The sequence below is a fragment of the Pelodiscus sinensis genome, chromosome 17, assembly GCF_052426305.1.
Source record: "Pelodiscus sinensis isolate ZL-2025 chromosome 17, ASM5242630v1, whole genome shotgun sequence".
In the NCBI taxonomy this organism is placed as follows: domain Eukaryota; kingdom Metazoa; phylum Chordata; order Testudines; family Trionychidae; genus Pelodiscus; species Pelodiscus sinensis.
In genome coordinates this window covers 27,096,078-27,123,868 of record NC_143068.1, presented here as the reverse complement: position 1 = coordinate 27,123,868, position 27,791 = coordinate 27,096,078, and the positions used below count along the sequence as shown (strand labels likewise).

General features: G+C 45.4%; 1 protein-coding gene across 3 annotated transcripts in view; it reads right to left on the bottom strand.

The window, feature by feature from the left end:
* The window catches only part of ZHX3 (zinc fingers and homeoboxes 3), a 70,377-nt gene extending 43,201 nt beyond the window's left edge, over positions 1-27,176 (bottom strand). The window contains exon 1 of one of the 3 annotated variants that reach the window (XM_006121885.4): positions 27,121-27,176. The gene's annotated coding sequence lies outside the window, so the exon portion shown is untranslated. Of the gene's footprint in view, positions 1-16,681; positions 17,461-21,887; positions 22,045-27,120 lie in introns of those variants that run through there. The other 2 variants (XM_075901326.2, XM_025184015.3) reach the window with 2 other exon arrangements.
* Between the last annotated feature and the right edge of the window lie 615 nt (positions 27,177-27,791).

Below are 27,791 nucleotides of genomic sequence, written 5' to 3'. Positions count from 1 at the left end.
TGAGCCTTGAGGGCCAGCTGGGAGCTGCATCCAGCCCCCGGGACTTAAGTTCCCCATGCCTGGCCTAGAGAGAGGCAGGCAGGCTTACAGTAAGCCCAAGGAAAGCCTGTGGGGAAGAACCTGAAGGAAGAGTCAAAGGAGGCAGCAGAAAATAGATGGTCAGGCCTCTCTGCTGGACTGGAACCCAGCAGAGAGGGTGGGCTCTCCTACCTGCATGTTACAAAAGGCAGCTCCTATCAAAGGAACATCCTCAACTGCATTGGATTTCTCATTTCTAACCCAAGTCTCCCTATCATTTAGTGTTCTGAACAGACTGTTCCAGCGCGGCATAATGGAATAGATTCATTAAACTTCATGGGCATTAAATTGCATTTTGGAACTGAGGGACATGAACTAGTTCCAGCCAGCACTAGTTTCTGCAGGAATGAGACTGCAGACTTACATAAGATTTTAGTGACCACATACACTGACTTATCTCCAGCTTCTTATGGAGCGAGAAGAGAACCCCAGGGTTCCTGTGGAAATACACTCTGGAGGGGACTGTTCTCTGCTTTCCCTACTAAACCAATCCAGATTTGTGGAAAACGTTTTCTTTCAAACATCTGAGGGAGCCAGACATATTGTTTATTTTCAGACAACCTGCACAACTCCCAGGGACTTAGGAATAGTCTCACCAGTTGTCCCAGAGGGGCCAAATCATGCTCATCTTACTCACTTGCCCCACGGGGCTGGAGCACACAACTACACAGGTAAGGCAAAGGCAAGTGATGTACGCACGCACGTCATGCTGAAAGTCAATAGAACTTGTGCCACCAAGTCACTCGGGTGCTTTGGAAAGTCTTATCCAAGCAGCAATGCTCACTACAGTTACACGACAGGGAATTCCAGGGACATGGACTCACTGGGGAGACTGTACCCAACCATGCCATAGCACAAGGCCTGGATCTACCCCAGGAACACCGAGGGATGCTGCCCCTCTGTGCCACATGCACCGGGTGTGGGGCAGGCAGTCTCAACCAGGCAGGCTCTAAGTGTGAAAGGATTGGGGGGAAATCCAGGTGTGGGATGAGAAGGTTCTGTGTGAGCCAGTCTGGGTGCAGGCTCCTCAGGAGGAGGTTTGGATCCACAGAGGCTCCAGGTGCAGTGGCAGTAAGACCCCACAGAGGCTTTCAGATGAAGGAGTTTGGGGCTCCAGCTGCAGGGGTTGAGGTCGGGTGGGGTGGGCTAGGGGGGTTCTGGACATATGGGTGAGGTTTGGTAGGGGGTCTCAGTATGGGAGCCACATGCACAAGGGTTAGCTGAATGAGGGAGCAGCTCCTCATACAGTGATCCCCTCCTTCCACAGCTGAGGAGTCAATAGGGGTAGGAAGTAGGGGAGGGATGCTGAGCTTCTTGCATTCAGGGGAGATTTTAGGAGGTGGATCGGATACAGCCCCAGTCACTCCTTGGCAGGAGAGATCAGGACTTTCTCTTTCCTTGCTCTAGCCTAGCCAAGACTAGCAGCTGATTATGACCCAGGACAGGAGCCACTGTCCCCAACCCTGTGGTGACTTACCTCTCTCCCAGCTGCTCTGGGTCCCTGAATGTGCCTGCACTGCTAGACGGGGGGGTATGTCACCACTCTTGTGGCTGCCTTCTGATTCTGTGTCAGAAAATCATTTTTCTTCAGGGAAGCAATCTACAGGGACATGAATTCTGCACTTGCACAGTGGTGCAGAATTCCCCCAGGAGTATACGGTTCAGATCCTTCTCGCTAATTTTGCCATGGTGGGATTCTATGATGCAGAAAACCTGTTCAAAGCAGCCAAGAATGTATTGTAAAGAGCTGAGACAAGCCTCTATCATTCCAGCCTCCCATTCCTGCTATGTGTATTCAGCATGTTTGGGGCTCTGGGAGATTAAAGGTGGATGTATTTAGGTAGGGGATAGGAGTGTACAGTTGAGGGCCTCTTTTCCAGGCAAACATGCAGGAAAATATTTGCACCTCATGCTGCCCCAAGCTTCATAATTCTTGATCCAGACAATTAGATCTCCTTAGAGTAAGGGGCTGCATAGAAAGATGGGAAGAACTCTGCAGTCCCTTTCTGGGAGAGCAAGGCAGTTCTAGAAGGAACAAGCCTATAAGGAAAATGAGACAAAGTCACTGACCAGCCAGAAAACATTGTCCCTCGCAGTGTATTTGCAGAGGCAGGGTGGTAGAGGAGGCCTCGTTTACCCCTTCACCAGCCTAGCAAACTACATGCACAGCTAGTGAATTTTGGATATGTTCACATCTGGGAAGTTCTTTGCTGGGGAAAAAAAATATACTTAAAGATCTGAGACTTATTTAGCGCTAGCCTTTCTTCCAATAATGAACACAGGCATTCTGAAGAGCAAAACGGGGCAGTTTTCTCCAGCATGATGCTGAACCTAACAGTAAATACTGCATGTACCACATGGATGCGACCATTCCTTTATATTCAGTTGGCTAATGAAAACAACCGGGAACCAATATTTACTGGGAACACTTTGGCTAAAGTGAGAAGAAGAAAATAAAACCACTCCCAAGAATTATGCTCTCTGGCAGTCTAATACAGTCCTGTGAGTGGAAGGTATATTGCAACCTGGCTCCATCTTGCAGGTAAATGTCTAATTGAGTGCTTTAAGTCTTGCCTGGATGCAGACATTCTTTTAGCAAACTCCCTTTACATTTAAAATAACACTGAGAACAAAAGCTCAAAATCCTACAGCAAATTTCTTTTATTCCTGAGTAAAAGTAAAAAAAACAAACACAATCTAATATATTCCCCATGCTTCAACTCTACAGGAAGAAACCAACTGACCACAAGAAAGGGTGTTGCTAGTGCAGAGGCAAACCCTGGAAACTCTTGTCTCTCGAGCTCTGAAGGCACAGTAACAGATATGACTAACAATAGAAAAGATTCCCTTACAGGATCAACTTCTTTTGCACATTGGGAAGACAATTTCTTATCTTTACTTAAGATTCCAAGCTCTCTGGGACAGGAACTCTGTCCGCTAGGTGTATGAACAGTGCTTAACTCAACAGGGCCCTGATCAGAGCCTACAGGTATTTCTGCATCACAGATACCTTAAGGCAAATTTCTGTGACGTCCCCACTGGAGATGTTACATTTTGATTAATCAACTAATCAAGTAGTTCTTTATAGGCTTGTTCCTTCTAGAACGGCCTTGCTGTCCCAGAAAGGGACTGCAGAGTTCTTCCCACTTGTACACTCCTATCCCTACCTAAATTAGTTGATAAGGGGCGGTGAGGCATTCACTATCCCCACTGCGCCTGCGGTCTTACTACATTTAAAAGGCAGAGGCTCAACATGGAACCTGGGACAAGCAGGGACTCAAGCAGTCTCTGCTCACGTCAGGTCCCGACTGTTGCACCTCAAGGCAGGAGCGGTTGGGACCCCAGGCGGCTCTTACTACATTTAAAAGGAAGAGCTGCAGCAGGGGTAGGTCCAGGACCCGGCGCAAGTCAGTACTCAGCAGTCCCAGCTCACACTGGGTTCCAGACGACTGCGCTTCTGAGGAGCCCTCCAGCATCAGCTCCTGCTCCTCCATTCCCTCCCGCTGCCTCTGATACAGAAGCAGCAAGGGGGGAGCGAGTAGTTGACTTGTGACTCGACTAGTCACTTACATCCCTAATAGACAAGGCCTAACTCTCAACTGTCCATGCTCATTGACATCCTAAAGCAAAGTGAATGTATTTCTGTATGTCATTTTTGCTAACTTTACGGTTACAAAAACAAGACACATTTACAATTTTCACACTATGTACAACACCCTTTTAAGCTGAATAAGGAGGGTTGTTGTCAACTTGAAATCTGGTCCATTTCAAAATGAGATACGTTTTCTGTGAAACACCCACAAATTTTTATAGCAGTGGTCTCCAACCTTTTTACACCCAAGATCACTTTTTAAGTCTCAGAACAGGAGATGATCTACTGCCCCGCCCCTTCCTTGAAGCCCCGCCTACATTACATGAGGAAATCTAATGTAAATGTACTGCACAGGTGTGCAGTTCAGAGAGGGCTCAAGAGCTACTCTTAGAGCCCCTGAGATCTACCGGTAGATCGCGATCTACTGGTTGGTGACCACGGTTCTATAGTGTTACAATCACATTTATTGCTGCTGTGTTAACAAAAATGGCAAACAACATGAAAACTGACTAATCCACAGGGAACAGTGCAAAGTACTACCAATTGTACAAAAATGAAAAAGACACTGAGAAGCGTCTTGCTCTTTCTGTTATTATAATTAGGTTTAATTATGTAGGTAAAGAATTTCAGCTGTAAGTGCAATTTTTAAACAGTGTCTTTAAATTGTGTCATTAGAGATGCTTTCTGAAAACAAAACATTGTTGATTGTGTATAGAAGGGGAAAAGTTCTAGTTTCATGTTTCTGCTGTTTAAAAGTGTATTGCTTCCCAAATCAAAAGCAGCTCAAACAGCTAAAGAAAAGATCAATTCAAACCAGAACATAAGTAAGAGCTATATGTATCATAAGTCCACCACCCCATCCCCATTTACATATCCTTTGTTGTTACAACAAACCCTTTAACACTTGGAAATTCAATCACCTCCTTGGTACTTGAAGTGTAACGGATGAATTGACCTGCCTTTGATGTGAAAACCTCAGAGCAAGCCAGTTTTCTCTCAACATTAGAACAAGCTCTGTAGGCCCTAGTCTACACTATGGAGTTATTTTGAAATAACCCCCTTTATTTTGAAATAATAAGTGGAGCATCCACTTTACCAAGCCCATTATTTTGAAATAACAGGCTGGTTATTTCGAAATCTGTATGCTTGCTTTTCTCTGGGAATAACAGTTATTTCAAAATAAGTTCTTCCAGTTACAGACTAATTTGGCTACCCCCCGGCACTATTTCAAAATAGTTATTTCAAAATAGTGTTTAGTATGGACGCTCTGCTGCTGCTATTTTGAAATAACTACTCCTCAGAGTGATGCAAAGTAATTACTCCCCAGTGCTTCCTGGGGCTGTAAGTCGAGGTAGCCTGTCCACAATAACGGAGCCTGCCTTGGACTAATTTTGAGTCTCCCTCATAGTGGGGACATGCTATTTCAATTTTGTTATTTCAGGAATTATTTCAAATTTAGTTATTTTGAAATAGTTTCCTCATGTAGACATGCCCTAAGCATGCTCTTTTACCCTGCCAACAAATTATTAGCAATGTCCTGATCCTGTCTCTTAAAGGGACACTATCTGGTAACTTTTAGATAAGATTTATGTTCAACAGAGAAAATATATATTTCAGGATTTGTTTATGAGCATTTAAGCATTCCTCCACTGTAAAAACTCGCAGCATGGTTGCATTGTGCTAGTACAGGGGACCCTAAAAGCGAAACTGCTTAGAAACCAAAGTGAAACTGAGAAAACTTCATGTGTGTAACACATACATTAAAAATATATTTGCAAAATACATCTTTACAGGACAGCATTCCTTTATAAAAGGATTTCTTTTCGTGAAGCATCCCTTATTAAATGAATACTGTTATATGAGATAAAAGACTTATTCAACAGGCTGGGCACTCCAATGGCACTCAGTTTCAAACCCTTTGCATAATTTAAAATCAGTTCAATTACAGCTTCCTCCTCCAAAGCCTGTGTCAATTGGAGTCTTTCCAATGACATCAGTGGCTTTTGGATCGAGCCCGTCATTTCTGTTAAAGATCTAGCTAAACCCTAAAAGAGGAGGAGGAGGAGGGGTATAAAACCACCAAGAGAATCTATTAACTGCATAGAGAGGCTGCTCTGTACCCCTGTGGCCACCTTGGATTATAATTGTGCTTCAGTGCATTCCCACAGAAGAATATAAATATTCTCTCTGGTTTCGTGGCTGGTTTCACACCTGATCTAGGTACCTAAAGAATCAATAAGCTATAGTTAGAGGCCTGTTCTTGCAAAAGATTTGCGAGGTGCATGCCAACTGAGGTACAGAAAGTAAAGGAGACCTTTGTATAGACACAGTGACAGCAGCTCATTTTTGGGCTTGTTTGTTTATAAAAACCAATTTGTTCACTCATCTCAACTGACCTTTCTTGTTCTCTCCCATTAGAAAGCATTTTGAGCTTCTGAGTTACCAGGTTGCAGGCATGGAAGTTTTTTAAACTATCCAAAAAACCACCTCTCTAGTCACAGTTTGCAACAAAAGTACCAAGTAAATCTTTGCCTTTACTGGACCTTTTTTTCAGTGCAGAACATGCACATTTGTTTGTTATTGAAGGAGCATGTACGTTTTTTATTTTAAAAAACAACAACAAAGTATTCATCCTGGGGAGAGGCAAATCAAACAATGCACGGGCTTCTCTGAGTCTATTACCAACGTAACTAAAAGAAAAGAAAATAAAGTGACCTGCTTGTAAGTCTAATTTTGATGATTTTTTTAAAAATATACCTCAAAGCATAAAGACAGGCCAGACATTTTTTGGGGGGGAGAGGGGGAAAAATTGTTAATATTAGCAATTCACAGTGCACCAAATCTTTCAGAGGCAGCATGGCCTTGACTAGAGCCGTGTCCTATCAGTTCTGAAACAGTAGCCACTGCTATAGCAAACTAACCACACTCAACCAGCCGAATAGCCACATGTGGCCAGTGCAGCGTTTTTCAAAGTGGTCCAAGAAACCACTTTGAGAAAGCGACTAACTGGCCATGCCGGTGTGTTTATTTACTGACGCTGTGGCCACAAGGCCTCGTGGCACCCATTGGCTCAGGTTCATCATTTGCAGCCACACGTCAGTCAGAGAGGCCCTTACATACAGTCCCACAAGCATCACTTCTCTTAGGACAGAGCTACTTAACTGTGGAAGTCCCCGGGGCCACAATGATACTCACAGCACATGCCGAGGGCCGCAGCTTAAGTGTGCTTGCAGATACATTCAAATCTATATGCAAATATATGCAAACAGCGTCTTTCACACTGACGGGTATGAATACAAAGATTAAGGCGAGACTACACAACACATAGGCCCCATTTAAGTCAGTTCTGTTGATATTAATAAAATGCAATATTCACCCGATTTCCACCCATACAACAGCACTTTTAATGAATAATGACAGTCCAGGAATTTAACTACTAAAACGCATCTCAACGGAAGACCATTCTATTGACTCGTCGTTGTGGAGCGTGTTCCCAGTGGACGTTCAAAGGATCCCACCTAGAGGCCGTGTGTTGAGCCCTGCGTAAACCCAAACTGCACTGTGGGCTGCAAACAAACAGGCTGTGGACCACATGCGGCCCGTGAGCTGCATACTGAGTAGCCCTGTCTTCGGAGGCGTGTTTTATCTATTTAATCTGTCTTCTAGCATGGCAGCCAAGACTGTAGCTTTTTGGCTACTAATGAAGTCTAGATTCCAGTTTAAAGCCACTTATCTCTCCTGGAAATACTGATATGCTAAACATACCATTTTTCACCATCCTCCTTCACTAAATTCCTGAGGGCTATGGGAAGTGAGGCTGGAATAGAGGGAAGATGTAAAGGGGGGGGAATACAATTTTACTTTGCAGAAGCTGCACTTTCCTTTACTCCCCACTGCTTTGCCTCCCTCCCTTACTAGCTATTTGGCTGCATTCTCACCCTCTCACCTTTTCTGTGTTACTCCCCCACCTACAAACTCCTTCTAGTATGCCCACCCCACACCCTCTCCTGCTGCCAAGCTCCCTTCCAGACCCTGCCCTCCTCACCCAGACCTGCACCCCACCTCTGTCCCAGATCCTGAATCCCTATCTCACTCACTGGAAGCCCTGTCTTGCACATTGAACCTCTCATTTTTGTTCCCACTCCAGAGCCTAAGGGGGTCCAAAAAATCCACTATCTGGAACCCAAGAAAAGTAAATCTGGCCTCTGAGGAGCCCTGAACCTCAGTCCTACATGTACCTTCCCCTCACCCAGTGGGGGCTGGAGCGCCAGAAGAGTGAGGTGTCTCAGTTGGAGGCCACATCAGTGAGGGTGGGGGGTCTTGGGAGGTTTTCTGCTTCTCACTGGTGCCATCCCCAACTCATTTTTCTGTGGGTCAGTGACCCCAACTCAAAAAGGTTCCCCACCCCTGCCATAAAGAAAACCTTGAAACCTTTTGTGTGGGACATAATATTTTACTTTGTTTAAAATGGAGTTCAATAAACTAACACGAGAAAGTTAAAATGCTTAATATAGATAATAATTTAAATGAAACCAGTCTCCCCAGATGCAGTACTAGCAAAATGGTTTGGATGTAATTAATGGTGAGTTTCCATTAGCAACTGGTAGTCCATGCAAGGTTTGCATTGACCCAGGCTGTCCTCAGGGTATGCAGTGGGTTAAATCTTGGCACACCACTTCAGAAAGATTGCTGACCCCTGCCTTAGTTATTCTGATACCAAGTTAGAAAGAAATTAAACTGAATTAAGTTTGTGGTTTCAATTCCCTGTCCCTGGAAGAGAGATAACGGGAACAGAGGGACAATATAACACGCAATGCCATCAATAGCAGTAGCCAGGGATTATTTTGCTCAAGATATTGTTAACTAAGATTTGCTAGAAGTAATTAATGCAGGAAGCATCCCACAGAAAGTTAAAGGAACATAAAAAGGAAAGACGGTGTTGATATATGTCTCAAATCTGCACAAACAATTTCTAATTACACAGTGCTTTGCCTTGCCAAAGCATGTGTCTATATACCAGTATTGCTGACAACAAGTTTCTACGCATACAGTAGATTTTCATGCTTGGTCTGTGGCACCAATTTATTACTTGATAGACCCCCACAAAATTAATAACCAATTCTTACCCCCTTCCTCCCACAGTTTTAAAAAGACATCCAACTTCACACATCCTCAATTTCCAAGAACAATTAAACAGGAGATATGAACATTTTTAATCATTCCCTTTTAAACATTCTTTCTAAAGAATACAAACACACACACTGGGTGTTTTGGGTTCTTCCTTAGCTGAAGTTTATCTAACCAGTTAACTAAGTCTCTTTTGCATCTGCCAACCTCTCATTCATTTGCACAGTCAATGCACCTAACTTTAGGTCACTCCTTACCATTAAGACATAAAAATATTCTGAACAAAGGAGCTACATAAACTAAAAGCCTTAATTAAACCTTTACAAAAATTAGTCCCATCTGATACTCCATCATAACAAATCAGGTTCTCTTAGCTCATTCATTACACAGAAGTTTAGTCTCAAAATGCATAAGCACAGCTTGCTTCAGTGAATAAGTTGTGGTCACCAAGTGAAATTAGGGGTCTCCTAGTGAATTAATAAGGAGCAGATTCAAAACAAGCAAAAGGAAATACTTCTTCACACAATAGAGTCAACTTGTGGAACTCCATGCCAGAGTAGACTGTGAAGGCCGGAACTTTAACAGGGTTCAAAAAGAACTAGATAAATTCATGGAGGCTAGGTCCATCAATGGCTATTCATTGGGAAAGGCAGGAATGCTGTCCCTAGCCTCTGTTTGTCAGAAGCTGAGAATGGGTGACAGGGGATGGATCATTTGATGATTAACCGATCTGCCCATTCACTCTGGGGGCACTTAGCATTGGCTACTGTCAGAGGACAGGACACTGGGCTAAATGAACCTTATGGTATGACTCAGTATGGCCGTTCTTATGTTCAATTGCCAGCACTCACTGAGGAGAGAGAAAAGCCAAGTCCTTGAGTATCAGTTTCCAGCCATTCCACATGAAATATGTGTGTGAAATTCAGGAACAAACCTCCTAGGGCGATCTATGAATCACAAATAGGGTCTAGACATGCATCAGCCCGCAAGACATTAACGTCTGTTAAGCATTGACACGGAAGCCTGACACAGTTCAACACCAAGGCACAGCTCTCTGCCTCAAGGACCGTACAGTCTAATAAATAAGATCAGACATGAGGCACCGAGGAGCCCCGAACACAGGTTTTTAAATAAATCACGGGGGAGCTGGCATGATCACTTCCAGTGACGGCCCTAAGACTAACTCCATGGGCTAAGACTAGCTTGTGCTAAGAAACTCACCATGGCCATGTCTACCCTCGCACTTTCTTGCGCAAGTACAGCCATTTTTGCGCAAGAATCTGCAGAGCGTCCACACTGCCCGCCAGCTCTTAAGCAAGGAAATTTACAGTACGGCGTGGTAAGAGAGGGCTTCTTGTGCAAACACTACGCTCTTTTTTATCGGGTGTAAGCCCTCTTGCACAGGAGCTCTTGCGCAAGAGGGCAGTGCGGACGCACGGCAGGGATTTCTTGCGCAAGAAAGCCCTATGGCTAAAATGGCCATCACTGCTGTCTTGCGCAAGAGAGCGTCCACACTGCCATGGGTGCTCCTGCTCAAAAGCACAGCTCACGCATGGCAGTGTGGACGTTTTCTTGTGCAAGAGTTCTTACAGAAGAACCCTTGCGCATGTTCTTGCGTAAGAAGCTGCCAGTGTAGACATAGCCCGTGAGTGGTTTCACGGACTTCAATGGGACCACTCACACACACAGTACAATTCACTCAATTACATTTTTGCCGAATCAGGGCCTAGATTACCAAAGGAACCAACAGACTTGCCAGGCTCCTGGGCAAAGGTGGGGGGGGGGGGGGGACACAGCTCCGCACTCCCAGCAGGGGCTGGGCCTCAGGTGGTGATGTAATAGTGTAGTCGATTAACCAATAAGCAAAAGCTATAGGTTAAGCTAGAGACTACACACATTCTCCCCCTTTCCTAACCCCAGTAAATTTTTTAGCAGGCTGGCCAGCAGCCCAACTCAGTCCTGGCTTGTGCTGGGTCTGGAACCTACCCCTGCTAAGACTACATTTAAAGTGTATTAGTAACCAGACAGGCAGCCTGGCTCATTTCCAGCTTGTGCTGGGTCCAGGAGCTCAGCCTCTCCCAGGACCGGGGCCGTTGCTGCCCTGAGCAGCTGCCTCTATATCAGAGGCAGCAGCGCGAGACAACAGGCAGCTGGTCCACAAAGGGAGCTCGTTTTTAAACTGACTCCCATTGCGGATCAGCTCCTGTCTGACACCCCACAGAGGCAGCAGCGTGGAGTGGCAGGGGGCACCTCGGGAGTGGGGCCGGGGTGCACTGGCTGCTGGCCCCACCCCCAGGGACTATAGAATAGTAGACTAACTGATAAGAATTCATGAGGTTAATCGACTATTCAAGTAACCAATATTTAACATCCCTAGCCTTGGGTGGAAGCGGTGGGACCGGGGCAACCAGTCCTCAGCACCGCCAGGACCACACCGCACTTGCAGTAGCAATGGCAGCAGCTGGTAACCCCGGGGCCCTTTTGAATAGCCGGGCCCTGAAGCAGTTGCCCTTTTTGCACCCCTAACCCCACTCCGTTGGCAGACCTGTAGGTTGCCCATCTTAACATCCTACTAGTGAAACACAGGAGCTTTCAACAACCTACCCCGCAGCAGTCAAATTGCAGAGGTCAAGAACACCTCTCCCCTCTGCAGTGCCCACAGACGTTTGTGTCGGGCAAAATACAACTGCAAACACTGGAACCCGCTGAGTGTCCTGAGGATAACAACCTTACTTAAAAGGAACCTTATAGCTTCAACTGCTCATGGCCTTAGTTTTACATCTCACCTACAAGGAAGCCCTTCTAGCAGCAGTACAGTGAGTCCTCACATGGTGCTGGGACTGACTCAGACAGAAGAATGCCACTGAATCCTGAATAATTTCCAGGAATTCTCCTATTCAAAGAGTGGCCAGATCTTCCCCCTGCTGAGATGGCAGCTCAAGGTGGCACAGACGCAAACAAGGTAATTTTGTTTTCCACAGTAGCTCTGACTACGAAATGAGTCAATGTTACTCTAAAACTGCACGGTGATTCACTCTGATTTCTACACCGGAATAGCATGGGCAAGGTTTATATGACGCAGGGTCAACACTTCTAAACAGAATACCTGTTTCACATTGGTGACAGGTCAGAAAAGTAGAACAGCGAAGTAAGTGTCAGTAAAGAATGTTAACTCACAATGAAACAAAGAACAGTTTCAAAGCAAAGATCCCAAAATTTGTAACAAGTTACCACATGACACTGAATATCCTCCTGCCTGCTTTTAGAGTAGGGGTGGTGAACCTCACACCTGCGAGCCGGATGTGGTCCCCAACTTGCCTGAATCTGGCCCCTGAGGCTCAGTGCCCCGTCCCTCCAGCATTGGGGAACCCACACTGGCACTCCAACCCGCCGCCTCCCCCCCCCCCCCCCCCAAGGGCTGGAGCACACAATCTACTAAGCTGGGCCCTCCTAAACTCTGGTGTGCAAGGAGAATGTAGGGAGTGTTTTTTTCCTGAATTGGGGGCTACATCAGTGAGGGGGTTTGGTTTTTTTTTTAATTTTGTGTATGGGGGGGGGGGGTTGGGTTCTTTTGTTTGTATTGTTTTTGTGCTTCTCACTTGTGTGCAGCTCCCAACTGATTTTTCTGTGGGTCAGTCGCCCCTGACCCAAAAAAAGTTCCCCACTCCTGATTTAGAGAAACATTAACATACTAACTATCTGGAGCACTGAGTGCAGTCTGTTATTGAAAACCTCTGTTACATTTCCATGGAACATGAAGGAGGAGAGCATTGGAACAAGTGGATTTTGCTCTTAATGAATTATTCACGTGCGTTTCCTTACACGGATTCCAACCCAATGACTGTTCCCCTTCTGTATCAATGTGATTGAGGTTATTTTAAATAGATCTACCTCAGATTAACCAAACAGCCCAGACTAGCACTTTCCTACTTAGAAATAATTTTAAAAAGGGAAAATGTTCAAAAAGAGATCCTAGGGTCATATCTTGATAAAAAGAGTATAATGTGCCTATGGGGACATGGTTCCACACAAATACTCTTGCAATTAGAAAGAAGCTTGAGATTAGGGATGTTCAATTGCAAGTAATTGACTAATCGAACAGTTGATGCATTTTGCATCGACTTTTCCATTAGTCGATAGGGCGCCTCCACCTTTGAAGTGTAGCAAATGTACCATTACTGGAGCAGTATGGAAATCCCTACCCCTACTCCTGTGCTAAATGGAATTTGAGAAGGAAATCTAGCCACTACCCCCAAGCAACAAAAACCAAATCCTTAAATGCCCTTTGTCCTGCTTAAAGATCCTCGTTTGTTAAAATTTAAACTGCCAAGATGTTCAAAGCCCTCCTCACAGAAACTGAGATTGTGACTACAAAAAAAAAAAAAAAAAAAAAAGACAAGAATGAACTTCAATTCTTCTTTCACACTCAAACAGTCAATAGATTGCGTGTTATCCATCCATTTCACATTTTGAAACTGTCTTAGAAATTTCAGGAGGTAGCCGAGTTAGTCTGTACAGAAAAAAAACAACAAATGGTCTGGTAGCACTTTATAGACTAACAATGTAGCTGTATGTCACGCAAAATCTGCCTGCTCCCATTGTGATACATCATACTGCATCTAAAGGATTTAAATGCAGACCTGCATCGGGGTAGTTGCCAGCGTCCCTGCCCATTGGTTCTCAAGCTCCTTAAAATGCAGAGCTAGGGGAGTAAAGGCAGAGCCATAGGGAGCTGCGTGTTGCCAATAGCGTTAACTGATAAGCAGCCATTTATCAGTTAATCGTTTAACTGACTACACCATTTCACCCCTAATATCATCCCTTGCCTCATTTTATACTTAGATGGTTAGAGCCCTGTGCAGTACAAAATTTATAGCCGTATCCATATCCACAAAACAGCTGTGGCTATCCACATGCACATCCACGAATGCAGATACCTGTGGCTATAAAGAGGATACCCATGGATTTGCAGGGCTCTAGAGATGGTACAGTTTTGGTGCAGCATTAGTATTCTGGCTCTGTGTTTGTACAGCAGCTAGCATAATGGAGCCCAGATCCATGACTGGCACACCTACGTACTACTGCCAGCCAAATACCATGGCAGAAATTGAACTGACCTCTTGTAACACTTGGATTACACAGAGAAGGTTCCATTTGGGTAGGGTTTCAGCAGAAGATAAGGGCAAAACATCAGATCAGTTGCAATGGGCAGCCTTAAAAAATCTGAGAGGGTTTTTGGAGAGGGCTGAATGTATGCTTCCCCAAACAGTAAAGGGGTGACCAGGACTCTCTGCGAGTACATGGCTGCTTGAGTTCCTGTTGCAATGATTACTTATGCTGCTAGGATTTTATTTACTGTGTTGTGAACTCCAGATAGGCACCCACAGCTGTGCCTAGATGTGTTATTATTATCTTTGTCTAAATGAATAAAATTAGGGAGCATATACAAATAAAATGAGCAGGGGAGAATTGGGAATACAAGACAGTTTGTCTGTAACTAGGGTTTCTAGTTTGCAGTGTTTAATTTTGATTCTCATTTTCACTGTATATGTCAATGACTTGGTTTCATATAACATGAGCTAAGCTCTTAGTGTGTTCAGTAGTTCTCTTCCTAGAACTACTGAAAAAAAACCTGGGACCTGTCCAATAACCAGTGCCCCTGCAAAGCACTGAGCACCCTCACTTCTCAGTCAGTCAAGGGCACATATGTGAACTCAGCAACATGTGTGATTGGTGCATGTGATGGAGTATACAAACCCACACTGACCAAGGGTTAAATGAGAGCCTATGGCCCCAATCAGCCCCATTGAACGTGTGCAAGGTGTTAAAAGAGGCAAGCCCAGCTTGGGAGCAGACCTCTTGAGCCAGCCCTATGAAGGAATGCGGCCTGCCTCATGTAGAGCTGGAGCCACCCAAATGTCAGAGCTTCTCTGGGCAGTTTGGCTCCCCTTTGTTTTGAGATCTGCACAAGGGTCAGCCTGGGGAGAGCCTGAGAGACAGGCTTCCAGCAGGCCTTGGTAGGAAGCAGTACAGGGAAACGGCAGAGAGTCTGAATGAACAGGCCCTATCTGCTTCCTACAGGGTCCCTAGGCTGGACCCCAGAGTAAAGCACTGAATTGGGCTCCTCCAATAGCCCGCCTAGAGCCGTGGTGTGAGCAGAAAGGCCCAAAAAGGCCAACATTGGGCTAAGGCTTTGGTGCAGTGCTGTCAGGCTCTGCTTTTTGGCAAAAACCAGAGGACCTAGCTGAAGGCCCAAGTGACAGGAAACCACAGACTACTTACTGCAGGGCCAGAGTGGCTGTCTACAGCAGGTGCCGGAGGAGGATTGTGACATCTAACCATGAGAGAATGCACCTCTGGTGAGTGGACTCTGCTGCGGACCACTAGTGAGCACAGGACATCTTTAGCACACAGGAGCCTTTTAAAGCCCAGTAGCCCCTTTGCAGACATCGTGTGCATGCACATATACACACATTAGAGACAAACACACGGCATTTCCATCAGAAGAGATCCTAATTTACAGGTGGAGTTATTCCCATTCTTAAATCACAGAAGTGATATCACAATTAGGCTATGTCTACACTCGTGGCTTCTTGCGCAAGTAATATGCAAATGAGGCTAAGCGTGGAATATCGCCAAGCCTCATTTGCATACCTAATGAGCCACCATTTTTTTCAGAAGAGGTTCTTGCACAAGAAAGTATCTACACTGCCCCTTCTTGCACAAGAAAAACCCTCTTGCGCAATGCCATTACACCTATTACTTTTCAGGAAGAACGGCATTGGGCAAGAGGGTTTTTCTTGCTCAAGAAGGGGCAGTGTAGACGCTCCTTCTTGCGCAAGAGCCTCTTCTGAAAAAATGATGGCTCATTAGGCATGCAAATGAGGCTCAGCGATATTCCATGCTTAGCCTCATTTGCATATTACTCGCCCAAGAAGCCACGAGTGTAGATATAGCCTCAGTGTTCCCTCTAATCTGGGTTTAAGCACAGCTTCACAGGTGATTCATCAGCTCTGACCCCCTGGGGCAGAGCTGATGAATCACCTGAGAAGCTATGCTGCAGCCCAGCTTAGAGGGAACACTGATCACAGTCACGCACTTTTTTAAATTTACATTTAGAGCAAAATGCTAACCCCTTTCAAATGGTGGGGATGGTGCCACCCAACCCTAAAGACTTTGATAACACTTCACAGCAGGAGCAATGAAGAGAGAGGGAAAAAAATCAGACAACAGCCTTAAAAATTGTTATTCAAATACTTCTGAATTATGGGGCTGCAGTTCCATCCTGGATCAAACTGCAGACCCGCATTTCAATTATTTCTTTGTACTATACAAATAAATGTGAAAATACTGTGTTCAGGCAACTTTAGAGTTATCCAATTAAAATAAGAGGCCTGCAATGCAAGAATTAAGATTCCTACAGCATTTGCAATTCACAAGCTGCATATTTGATATAAAAATTATTAGCATTATATATTATGCAAACCAGCAAACACTAGTAAACTATATAATTGACAAGGAAAACAGTAGGAGAAAATGCTACATAGTTTCCCGTTCAAGCACTAACCCAATGTTCAGGTTGCAAATACAGGGCTGTTTGTTCAAAGCACTTTCTCCTGAAGACAATTTTAAGTTTCTTGGAAGTATTTCTATTGAACTTAAATTGTCAGAGAGCAGACTGTGTATATGTCTGTCTATAAATTAACCCAGATATGGCCCCAGGCGTCCCTCTAACACACCACTGACACATTGTTAATATAAACTTAAAAATCAACTGGGAGCATATTGAGCCCTTGTTCAGAATGGAGAGCAAGTCATTCAGGGATTGACCTGAGTATTCCTCAACCAGAAAAAGAGAGAGTTGATAGACAGAAATATACTCACTTCCCAGCTGCAGCCTGCTTTAAATGGCTTCTGCCCTCAGTGAATTTTGAAATGCTCATTATTTAAATCAAAACTATCCACCGTCAGACACTGCTCCATAGTAAAGTGAATTTACAAGCCACGTTCCACCAGTTAAACTTCAGCTATTTCTGATGTAGCCTTGTCCGAAAATATATTAGAACTTCTTAAAATGCCCCCTCTCCCTCCACTCAAAGACAGCTGAAGGCTTCTCTTCAATTTTTCCCCAAAACATCCATCTTTGCAGACAGCTCAAACACGGAACAATGACACCCCAAGGCTGAAACTTTCGGGAAGTTATGAGTGCAAGTACACGGATGAAGCAATAATGGAAACATCTGCAACCTTAACCATATCGAGTGCTTTCAAACAAATTCTAAAGCATGTAAGAGGCCTGTATGTAGCTTGTGGAATATTGTGGTTCAACAAGGAGGCAATTAAGAGACATTGGGAAAGTATAAATACACACATCAACAAGTACTTTACATCCTCAGTTTTTAAAATGAAACAAACATTTTGAGGGAATGTGGGGGAGGGGGAAGCCACCAAGTCAGGCAGGCAACCAGCAATACATTTAAGAGGGAAATCAACACATAATATGTAGCAGAAAGCAGAGAAGAGAATGAAGAGGCAGAGGGTTGCTTTTTTAAGTGTACACAAAACATACACTAGATAAAAACAAACCAAAACTATAATTATATCTTAAAGAACTAGTGACAAACAAGCCACCAGAGCTTTACTCTTGTTTTGTCATTGCTAGCATCTCTGTCAAATTGCTGTCTATGTATAATCGAGGTACATCAAACAACTTGTAGCTCAGATTACTGCATTTGTACTAGAGTCTATACTTGAGATTTTATAATTGGGCACAAAGTCTAAGCCTTGGTCTACATGAAGGAGTTATTTCGAAATAACCTCTCTTATTTTGAAATAATAAGCATAATGTCCATACTACCAACCAGTTATTTCAAAACAATGGGCTGTTTATTTCAAAATCTGTACTCCTGCTTTCCTCGGGGAATAATGCTTATTTCAAAATAAGCATAACTCACGAAAGCTCATGATACCATCTACATGTCTTGTTAATCTATAAAGTGCTACCAAACTATTAGTTGTTTTTTAAGTTTATTCTGTACAGACTAACTTGGCTACCCCCTGAAGCTTATTTCAAAATAGTTATTTCAAAATAGTGTTAGTGTGGACGCTGTGCCGCTGCTATTTCAAAATAACTGCTCCCCAGAGTCAGTCAAAGTAATTACTCCCCAGTGCCTCCTGGGGCTCTAAGTAGAGTTAACACATCCACAATAACAGAGCCTGTCTCGGACTAATTTTGTATGCTATTTTGGTTTTGTTATTTTGGGAGTTTTTATTTTGAAATAATTTCCTAAAGAAGACATGCCCTCTAAATGACAAAATAAAGATGAAACTTTTTGTTAAATAAAAAAAACCTGCATTCCTCCCTCTCAGCCTGCCCAAATAACCTGAAATATTCACCCCAGATTCTGCTCTGATATACTGCAGGCCTTGTATCAGGCCAGAGGAAATCTGTCAGAGCAGCAGGGGAAGCCAGAGGGCTCTCTGAGCAGGCCCTCTTGCCACCAGCCCTTAGACTACTGCCAGCCCAAGCAGTCATGATGGCACACTGTGGGAGCAAGAAGAAGATAACATGTTACAGACACATTAAGGCTGTGTCTACATTGGCGCGATCTTGTGCCAAAGCGGCCACTTTTGTGCAAAAGCATGCTGCCTGTCTACACTGGCGGGGAGTTCTTGCGCAAGAACACTGACGTTCTAATGTGTGAAATCAGTGCTTCTTGCGCAAGAACTCTGATGCTCCCGCTCAGAACAAGCCCTCTTGCACAACTGTTCTTGCGCAAGAGGCCAATGTAGACAGGCAACATGAATTTCTTGTGCAAGGAAGCCTGATGGCTAAAATGGCCATCGGAGCTTTCTTGCGCAAGATAGCGTCGTTAAAGAATATTTGCGCAAGATCATGCCAATGAAGACGTAGCCTAAATTCCTGCTCCTGCATTCCTTATTCTCATGAATAATCCCCCTAGCGATTTTCATATGCATAAGAGTTGCAGAGGGAAAAAAGAGGCTCAGAGAAAAATACACAGAGGTGGAAAGCAAAAGGAAGGGTGAAATGCTGGAGAAAATTAAGTTTCCAACCCCTCATTCACAAAACCATGAGCTTGCTTGTATGATTATGAACTTAAAAATTAGAATAAAATAGTAAGAAAGGGAAACACGTATTCCATCTCCTGTCTGCATAGGTGCCGCAGACTCTGCACAGCTTGTTTCTTTATCTACCAGGCTGCATCTAAACTTTAAATTCAATATCCAGTCCATCTGTATTAGAATAATAGCCTGATCCCAAGAGAAGGTGAACACCCATAACTCTCACTGAATATTAGGTGTTGCTGGCTGTTCATGAGCTCTCAGGATCTGGCCTCTACTTTAGAAACAATGTAACCTGTGCAGATGAGGCTAAAAACTGGAGAGGTGCCAGCCAATTTATTTTCACACCAACAACTAACAGTGACGAAATAAAAATGCAATAAGAGCACCTACTTCTCCCACCCATAGAGGTGGATCAGGAATCCAAGGCAGCAGGGGTGTTGTCAAAATACTAGTATAATGATAAACTAAGAGGTACCATGCATTCTAAACAGACTGACACACTCTGCTTTCCCCTCCCAAGCTAAGTATCAAATATTGCACAATGTAGCCAGGTCACAGAACAACCTAGTTAATAATATTATTAAAATGTAGTTCTCATCTACAATAAATACAGAGCCATCTTTTCTTTTATTCATAGTGGTTCTGAATTTTTCCTCCTACGTGTCTTTTAAAAACAAATTAATTGAGACTAAGTTGTTCCAGCTAGTGAGGTAAACATTTGGCTCCTTTATATCCAGGGAGAATAGCACGTCAAAGTTTCTTAGGACACTATGATCTTTGGTTTGGGATTGTATGGAAATAGGAGATGGTCCGAGAGAAAGTTTATTTGGAGTTTTAACACCTCTGAACTACTGAAATAATCCTGCAGTGGCATCTTTTCCAGTTTGGACTAGAAATGGAAAATCTCACTATAAACAGCTTGTTAAAAAAAATTGAAGCAAACTACGAAGCAAACTACAAAACAGCTATCTGAAAGCAGCCCCTCCCATGCTCAAAACTGCATGGCATAAATCTGTGCAGTCACTTCTCAGAAATCTTAACCAAGCAAGGGACAGTGACGCAAGATTCCAATCTTAAAACACTTTCCAGGATCCACACCCCACTTACTCAAATGCCTTGGATATCCAGGATCCTCTACAACAAGATGCCTGGGACAGAGAAAGCCTCAAGCCCTCAGCACTTCACTAGACACCTGGTTACATTACAAATGTGACAAACTCAGAGGACTCAATTACAAGTTGGCTCAATTTTGTAAAAGACAGGACTTTAACATAATAATCCAGGGGATTAGATTTTCTAGGGGAACACCCCTGAGAGAGAGCGAGAGAGAGAGAGAGAGAAATCTTGTGATCTCTGGGGTCCTGCCACTGCCACAAATATCTCATGTGACCTTGGGCAAGTCACTTAGGACCAGATTTCCAAAGGTATAAAGATACCTAAAGACTGATTTGTAAGGGGAGGTGGATGCTTTTGAAAAAAATCTCACTAACAGCCACCTGTTTCTTTTACGCACCAAAATACCTTTAAAAATCTGACAGCATTTCAGTTTTCCTGCCTGTGAAAGGGGCATAACCTCTCTCTCACCTAGAGGTGTTCCAAGGCTAATTGCATGAATGTCACTAATATCACAGCAATGAATAGCATCCAAGAGCCTAAACATCAATAAACCCCATCCACACTATGAATTGGAACCATGCTATCACCACATGAAGGGATGGCCATGTTCTAATTCACTCTCCGCATTGGTTCTCTCTCGAAGTAGACATGAACTGACACTGGAAAAAACATAAGACACAACCTCACACCAACTCCCCTGCCCAGAGTGCTGGTAGGGACCTTGTGAGGGAGAAGGGTCAGGGTGGAAGTACCACTAGTGTATTTTATGAATCCACTTAATGGAATGCCAGCCTGTGATCTGAGTAAAGCCAGCACCAGTTTACAAAAATGATTTTCTGAACTTACACTAGGCTGAGACATGCAGTGGTGGAGGGAGAAGACTGCATGGATACATGCACTATGACAGGCACACTTCGCAGCCCACTGTCTCAGCCCTATGCTAGGAAAAGTTGCCTGTAAATTGTGCACTTGCAGCCACCCAGGAGATGAAAATGCTGCCCTGATGATTAGAAGAGTGCCCACAGTGAGGTATTTTGTTTGTACTGGTGGTGCACATCAAGTCACGCCTAAGTGCACATCAAATTTATTCTGCATGTGGATGGAAAACAATTAAAAGAAACATTGCCCTGGACCTATCCTTACCAGTACCATGCTTCATGCTACTCTCCCCACTACACACTCATGCCAGCCAGCATGCAACTCCCACCCCCTTCTTGGGCCTCAGCCATGTAAATTGCCTGCCAATGTCAAGCCAAGTCACACTTGTTTTTAAACATCCAAAGCCTCTTTTACTCCTCTCCGCCCCCACACTTTCACCTTCTGGGAGCTAAAACACAGCAGGGGGCAGCAGCATGGAGATGCCTGGGGCAGCCCCCAGGAGCTCATCACTGCAGATAGCACCCTTCCTTTCCCCCCTTCTCCCCCAGGGCGGCCCCTCCCCCCAAAGTGCCTTGGGCTGTCCCCGGAGGATGGGGACTCCTCCAAGAAGAGTGAAAAGAAAAGGGAGGGAGCGAGCAAAGGCAGGGCGGCGAGGCCAGTGGGTGGCGAAGAGGGGAGTAGCCAGGGGGTGGACAGCTTGGGAAAGAGGAGGGGGGGGGGACTCGAGTTTTCAAAGGGATGGGGGGATACGGGCAGGACGCAGGGGCAGTGCCCATGGCGATGGGGCAGGAGCAATAGCCAGGAGGGAGATGGGGGCAGGCGCCAAGGGAGGGCTGGCAGCGGGATGGAGGGGGCCGGAGGTGAGATGGATCGGGGTGGGGGACGGGGCATGGGAAGGCGGGGCGGAGCAGAAGCCGGGAGGGACGGTAGGGACTCGGGGGGGCAGGAGCCGAGCAGCCCCCCTGTGTCCCCGCCCCCGCGCGGACGGGCCGAGCCGCTCGGGACTCACCTCCTGCGGCTCCCCGCCCGGCTGGCTCGGTGCGCGCGGCAGCAGCGGGCGGCGCTCCTGGCGGCGGAGGCCCGGGCTGTGCCCGCGGGCGGGCGGGGGCGGGCAGGACACCCAGCGGGGCTGCCGGGCGGACGCTCCAGCACCAGTGTAAGGGGGGGGGGGGGAGAGAGAAAAGGGGGCGGGCCCAGTAACATCAATATGCACGGAGGAGGAGGGGAGCGCGGGGCGGGCGGGCGCAGCACACAAGAGGATCAGCGAGCATGAGTAACATTCGGCGGTGAAGGGTGACGTAACCGCAGTCGGGCCTGGCTCGGGCGCATGCGCCGTGGGCAGCTCAGCTGCTAGCCCCCGTGGCGTCAAGACTCGATCCCTGGGTCGCTGTGTTTTCCCACTCCGCTCCCCCCCCCGCCCTTTTCTTGCCCCGTTCGTTCCCCTCCCGCCTCATTTCTCCTCCCCCCTCCCCTCCCGTGGCGGGCACCTCTCCCCATGCAGCCCGGGAGCGGCGAGCGGTGCCTGGGGAGAGCCCAGGGCCAGCCCCCCGCTGGAGCCAAGGGGTGTCCCCAGTGCCAGCAGGCTCCCACACGGTGCAGCGGGGCCCGATCCGCACAGAGGCCCTGGCTGCATAGGGAGGGCCTCGCCGCTTGGCCGTCCCTTGCATGGGTGCCATGTGGGAGCCCGGCTGAGGAATAACCTGATACTGCCCAGGGTTACAGGGATGCTGCGCAGGAGCGATGGTGTGTTTGGGCCTCGTCCTCTGCAGGGAGGGGCAGGGGTCTTGGTCTCCGCCTGCCCTTTCTGTGGTTTCCTTTGTAAGAAAAATCTTCCCATGGATCCACCTTCTCCCACATATGCCCCACCGCTCCACTCAGCTCTCTGGGTCTCAAATTGTTATGTTCAGCAGATCACCATCCAGCCTGCTGATTACACAGGGACTTTTCACTACACACCGTTCAGCTAATGGCCTGCTCCTGCTGTTAGATTGTGAGAGTAACAGTTTCTTACATGCATAACTGTATGCGCCATTGGGCCTCTTGTGATCCCTTCCATCCTGCAAGGACACTTAACTCACTGCAACAATACAATATGTTGTTAACTACTGAATGTGACTTTTATTTGGCATCCAACCATAAGCACTACCCTACTTCAGACCAAAATAACACAACTTGCTTCATGTATGTGGGTGTGCCTCAAAACACAAATTATATCTATGGACTGTCTGCACCTAGGCTGTTCCATTTCAGGGTGACTTTCCAGCAGGATCTGTTTAGCATTCACCCGACCATGCAGGTGGAAGCTTATTTATGTAGCACCTTAAAATGTGCAGGCGGGTAACAGAAATATTAAAAATGCAAGTCCCTTTCCTGAACAGTTGAGCATCTTAAGCCCTGATTCTGCTTCCCTTGAGATCAACAGCATTGACCTCAGTGAAACAGGGTTAGCCCCCACACCTCCCAGCCTGCACCAAGACAATTTACAGACACAGGGATAAAGAGTTACCAACATGTGTTTAAAATTATATTGGATTCCACATCTAACTCCCACTTTTTATGGGTTCCTGGCTCCACATCAACCTGCCACCATTTTTATTGTTTCTACTTTTAATCCTAGTTTCTTGTTCTGGAATGGAGAGAGGGGGATTTTAACCTCTGCTTCTTTCCTAGTTTATTGTATTTTATTTTTAAATACACATTCATTTGTTAACAGCTCAGTTACTGGGAGGCTCAAGCATAGATCATTTATTTACAACAGCAGATCCTGACCCTGCAAAAGCGCCAAGATGAGGACTGTATTATCTCTTCAGTCTCTGTGTAACACTGTGTGCACCCTACTGCTTTTGAAATAATAATTATAGAATCTGAGTCTGCACTCAGATCAGGATGGGTGACCCCTGGACTTCATGCAAAGCCCAATGGGAGTGGACAGGTCTCCACAAAGACACTTTTGCTGGTGCAGACCCCACTGCAGGATTCAGGCTGTAGGGTGAATCCCAGCTCCATTGAAGGCTATGACAAAATTCTCATTGACTTCAGTGGGGCTTGAGTTTCATCCTACCACAAAAGGTCCTGGCCCAGGACTGGGACTGCTAGGTCAGTGACAGTGCCTCTGGACAACTTAAGAATAACCTTGCTGGTTGAGTGGGACTGACTACCCATATGACTAACGTTATGCATGAGTAACTTTGCAGGAACAAGCCTCTAGAAAGCTACTCTGTGTTCAAAAAGGAATTTCAGTGCTGTCCAAGGGGCTCTGGTGTATTAATTTGGACTCAATGGACCCAAGGAGCTAAAGGCCTTAACATGACCCTAGAACTGTTGAAGGTTCCTGGTTTGCTATTCAATAGACTTTAGCTTGCTTTATCACTGTGGCAAACATACCATTCAAAATCTATTTAGCCCTTTATTAAAGATACAAGGCTGGGGGGAGGCAAACCAGTGAAAGCATTGGAAATGTAACATCTTTAGATAGGCTTTTAATTTATCAATCTCTCTTTAGCAGTAGATAAGTTTTAGAAGGAAAATTCCCCTTATCATTTTAAATAAAATTCTTAGTTGATCTTTTGGGGAGATAAGAAATTAATTGAAATGTGCTGGAAAAGTCTCCAGTGCTGTTGTTTTTAAAGTCCAAGCTCATTTCCTAGAATACAAAATGAAACACACAAAAGAGGAAAGCACAAAACAGCAAAGATAGAAAATGCAACTTCTCTCTTAGGCTATGTCTACACTGGTGCGATTTTGTGCCAGAAATATGCAAATGAAGCTAAGCATGGAATATCGCCGAGCCTCATTTGCATCTCTAATGAGCCGCCATTTTGCGGAAGAGGCTCTTGCGCCAGAAGGAGCTGTCTACACTGCCCCTTCTTGCGCAAGAAAAACCCTTTTGCGCAATGCCGTTATTCTTGAAAATAATCAGCGTAACGGCATGCGCAAAACTGTGGCTCATTAGATATGCAAATGAGGCTCGGCGATATTCCACGCTTAGCCTCATTTGCATATTTCTGGCGCAAGTTCGCGCCATTGTAGACATAGCCTTAGAGTCTCATTCACAGCCTCACTCCTAGAAAACAGAGGCACATTAGCCTGCATCTCTCTCCTAGGAGGAAGCCCCAAGATAAAGGGGAGTGCTTCCATGGGGGAATTTGTGAGTTGTGTCCGAAGACTGTAAGGTCTTAGGGGATGAGACACATTATTAGAAGTGCTTGTGTTATGATACACTTAGGTATAAATAATAATAATAATTAATAATTACCGGTTAAACCTCTCTAGACTAGCACTCTCTGGTCTGTCAACATCTGTGCTCTGACATGATTTTAGTTAGCCAGATGTCCACTTATCTTGAATGTAGCTAAGTTTCTCGTGGTCCCTTAAAGTTTGTTTACAGTCACCAGTCCTGGCGTTCAGTGTTCTGTGTTGTTATTTAGCTCTAAATTAACCCTATATGTCTTCTAAGAGCCCAGTAAGCAATGGAAGTGCTAGTAATGCAGCTAGATCACCCATGGTCTGGCAAATACTTTAGTTTGGCCGGTCCCAATGGTGCTGGTCTAGAGAGGTTCAACCTGTACTGCATGTATTTTAAAATAAATAATTAAAAATTGTAAAATTATAGTACACACTTTTTATGAAGTTCTGTTTGTTTTAATTTATAATTTAATATCCCTAGAACTAGATGCCAGTTTAGTACTAAGGACCAGGGATTCCATAGCTCAACAGAGATCAGAGAGACAGCTGCATTGTTGCCGACTTTCATGATTTTATTTCATATTTTAGTGATGATGCAGATTGTTGTTTTTTATTTTGGTTTGGTTTGGGAGTATTTTTATTTGTTTTTAAGTGAGTTACAACTTTTATTCAAAACTAGAAGATTTACCTGGCATTGCTTGGGTCCTTAACTCAATTAATTTTTGGTTTTTGGTATGCAGGCTGCCCTGGGGAGAGAGGATTACCCCAGACTTTTCTCACTACAGCAGCTTGGGGCCAGGTGAGAAGCACCTCTCCATGGCTGTTGCAGCTCCAGCAGGCACAGCCGGGGAGGGGCATATGTTCCCCAGTTCAGATTTGTCTGCCCCTTGTGTTCCCCAGCCAGAGTGAGGAATACAGCAAATTGTACACTTTCCCTGACTCCCTGATGAAGGGGAACAGACAGAAATGTTACCATATGAATGTGGTGAGGGGAGCTTCAGCTCCCTCCGCCCTCCCTAAAGGCTGCTGGTGGGGTCAGAGGCTCAGGGCTGGGGCAGTCCCATGGGATAGTGCACCCCCAACCAGCCCCTTTCACCTGCCTGGTGATTCTGTCTCTTTTCTATATGGGTTTATGAGACATAATCCCATTCCAGGCACATCCCATTTTCCAGGCACAACCAAACCCTGACCTTGCTTTAAGTTATGATAAGCGGAAGCTGTACATCAAATTTGGTGGTCCTATCTCTTACCGTTAGGGAGGAGTTATTGAACATACAGACAGAAAGACTTTCAAATATATAGTAAATTTCTAGTTTCCCCTATTTGTGAAGAATAGCATTACCCATACAGTTGACAAATGAGATGGTGAATGAAAAGAACACCAACTTATTCTTTTTTTTAAAACAATCATGCTTTCTGGGAGCCTGGCTCACGATTTTTTCACCAAGTGGAGTTGGAAATACTGGATTCCATTTTATTTTGCACCTCTCTTACATGTGTTATTTCCTTGGCCAATCCTTCTCCCCTTCTCGCTATTCCAATGGGACTTGATCTTTTCCAGGAATAGAAACTAATAATGGCAGCAATAAACCCCCTTCTGTGCCAAACTCGGTGGTTAGGCTGATCCAAAGCGTGTGACTGAAGGTCATGGCAAGCCCTCAGAAACTACAGCCACCTTCGAAAAAACCACCTGAGCTCTGGCTGGTTTCACTTTCGCTGCATGGGAATTTCACAGGGCTGAGGAGATTGTCCCCCCCCCCCCCCCTTCCTTTCATGTGCTGAATCACCACTTCCAAAAGCCTCTGGAACGCTTTGTTGATCCGCTGAAGGAAATCAGAGCCCCTGCAAAGCCAGCTGAGGAGAGACAGGAAGCACAGTGCTTTGCCTGGCTTCCCCTGCTGCCTCTCTCTGTGGTTTTCAATGCCTGCTTATCTCTCCTAGGAGAGAGGGGAGCCCCTTGAGAAAGTGCTTGGGAAATCCCTTTACATCCAAGCCCTCCTACCCTGGCTGGGGATTCCCTCTGACTGGCCACAGAGGTGGGGGAGGGTGTCACTTACCCGATAGCTGCCGTGTTTTCTTTCTCCTCACTTCAGACAGCAGCAATGCGGAAGCCGCAGCCACACAGCCTTGAGTCTAATCCAGCCCACTGGCTCGTTCACCCAGCAGCCTTGCCTGAAATGTGCCTGGTAGAGTGAGGTGAGATGTGACCTCTCTACACATCTGATCCATGAGTCAAAGAAGGGAAAGCCCCCAGCCCTTCTATTCTTTGGCTCTGTCCCCCTCTTCCCTACTAGGCTTTGTGTTTTTCTGCTATGAAGTAGATTTCCCGTGGCTTGTATTTTTGTTTGCTGAAGTTACACCACCTACCTTGGTCCATGGCTGTGAGTCCTTTGTGCAGGTGCCACTTCTAGAAGCTCCACAAATCAATTGCTGTGCCCAGATAAACATATAGGCTACGTCTACACTGGCATGATTTTCCGGAAATGCTTTTAACGGAAAAGTTTTCTGTTAAAAGCATTTTCAGAATAGCGCGTCTAGATTGGCAGGACGCTTTTCCGCAAAAGCACTTTTTGCAGAAAAGCGTCCTTGCCAATCTACATGCGCTTTTCCACAAAAAAGCCCCTATCGCCATTTTCGCAATCGGGGCTTTTTTTGCGGAAAACAAATCTCTGCTGTCTACACTGGCCCTTCTGCGCAAACGTTTTTCAGAAAAAGACTTTTGCCCGAA